This window comes from Entelurus aequoreus, linkage group LG05 (genome assembly GCF_033978785.1).
Source record: "Entelurus aequoreus isolate RoL-2023_Sb linkage group LG05, RoL_Eaeq_v1.1, whole genome shotgun sequence".
NCBI lineage: Eukaryota > Metazoa > Chordata > Actinopteri > Syngnathiformes > Syngnathidae > Entelurus > Entelurus aequoreus.
Window position 1 is genome coordinate 9176250 of NC_084735.1, and position 1985 is coordinate 9178234.

The following is a 1985-nucleotide window of genomic DNA, read 5'->3' on the forward strand; positions in this document are numbered from 1 at the left end:
TTATTAGTAATATCTTTTCAGTTTTAATATATATATACATACATATATACATTAGTATATATATATATATATGTATAAAATGTGGACTCTTGATTGACATGTCATTAAAAATGTAATCTTGTGTACCGTAGCTGTTCCTAATCATTTGACCCTCCCATAGCCTATCCAAAATACTGAAAGTGCTCGCTGGTGGACACAATATAACACAGGAGTCACCAACCTTTTTGAAAGCAAGAGCTACTTCTTGGGTACTGATTAATGCGAAGGGCTACCAGTTTGATACACACTTAAATACATTGCCAGAAATAGCCAATTTGCTCAATTTACCTTTAACTCTATGTTATTATTAATAATTAATTATATTTACACTTAATTGAACGGTTTAAAAGAGGAGAAAACACGAAAAAAATGACAATTAAATTTTGAAACATAGTTTATCTTCAATTTCGACTCTTTGAAATTCAAAATTCAACCGAAAAAAAGAAGAGAAAAACTAGCTAATTCGAATCTTTTTGAAAAAATTAAAAAAATAATTTATGGAACATCATTAGTAATTTTTCCTGATTAAGATTAATTTTAGAATTTTGATGACATGTTTTAAATAGGTTAAAATCCAATCTGCACTTTGTTAGAATATACAACAAATTGGACCAAGCTATATTTCTAACAAAGACAAATCATTATTTCTTCTAGATTTTCCAGAACAAAATTTTTTAAAAGAAATTCAAAAGACTTTGAAATAAGATTTAAATTTGATTCTGCAGATTTTCTAAATTTGTTTTTATAGTTTTATACAAACTATAAAAACTTGAAACAGAATAATTTTTTCGAATTTTAATCATAATAAGTTTGAAGAAATATTTCACAAATATTCTCTGTCAAAAAAACAGAAGCTAAAATGAAGAATTAAATTAAAATGTATTTATTATTCTTTACAATAAAATAATTAAATTTACTTGAACAACGATTTAAATTGTCAGGAAAGAAGAGGAAGGAATTTAAAAGATAAAAAGGTATATGTGTTTAAAAATCCTAAAATCATTTTTAAGGTTGTATTTTTTTCTCTAAAATTGTCTTTCTGAAAGTTATAAGAAGCAAAGTAAAAAAATTTATGAATTTATTTCAACAAGTGAAGACCAAGTCTTTAAAATATTTTTCTTGGATTTTCAAATTCTATTTGAGTTTTGTCTCTCTTAGAATTAAAAATGTCGAGCAAAGCGAGACCAGCTTGCTAGTAAATAAATACAATTTAAAAAAATAGAGGCAGCTCACTGGTAAGTGCTGCTATTTGAGCTATTTTTAGAACAGGCCAGCGGGCTACTCATCTGGTCCTTACGGGCTACCTGGTGCCCGCGGGCACCGCGTTGGTGACCCCTGATATAACACCATGTAAATATAACACTGTTATATTTACATGGTGTTATATTTACATGGTGTTATATATACATGGTGTTATATATAACACCATGTAAATAAACGGCGAGTGAAAGGAAAGTGAAACAAACCTGGTCAGTCGTCAGGCAGCACACAAACAAACACAATCCATCTTCTTGTCTTCTCCGCCTCTGTCCACACACACTCACACACTCTTTTTACTCACTCCCTCTCTCTCTTCTCTCTCTCTCTCTCTCTCTCTCTCTCTTTCATCACCACACACACACACACACACACACGTATATACACACTCTCTAGGTGATCGATGACGAGTTTGATAAGCAGTGTGGGAAGTGTGTGTGTGCGTGTGTCTCATTTTTTTTTTTTTTTTTTTTTTTCATAAAGAAATACAATCATGTGTGCTTACGGACTGTATACCTGCAGACTGTATTGATCTATATTGACATACACATACACAATATGTATATATAGTGTTTTTATGTTGATTTAATTTAAAAAAAAAAAAAAAAAATTTAATTTAATTTATTTTTTTTTATTTTTTTTCATAAAGAAATACAATCATGTGTGCTTACGGACTGTATACCTGCAGA

The 1985-nt window shown here is 29.5% G+C and overlaps 1 protein-coding gene across 1 annotated transcript in view; it reads right to left on the minus strand.

The window, feature by feature from the left end:
- Positions 1–1559, minus strand: part of LOC133649584 (serine-rich and transmembrane domain-containing protein 1-like) — a 22740-nt gene extending 21181 nt beyond the window's left edge. The window contains exon 1 of the mRNA XM_062046184.1: positions 1506–1559. The gene's annotated coding sequence lies outside the window, so the exon portion shown is untranslated. The remainder of the gene's footprint in view (positions 1–1505) is intronic.
- Between the last annotated feature and the right edge of the window lie 426 nt (positions 1560–1985).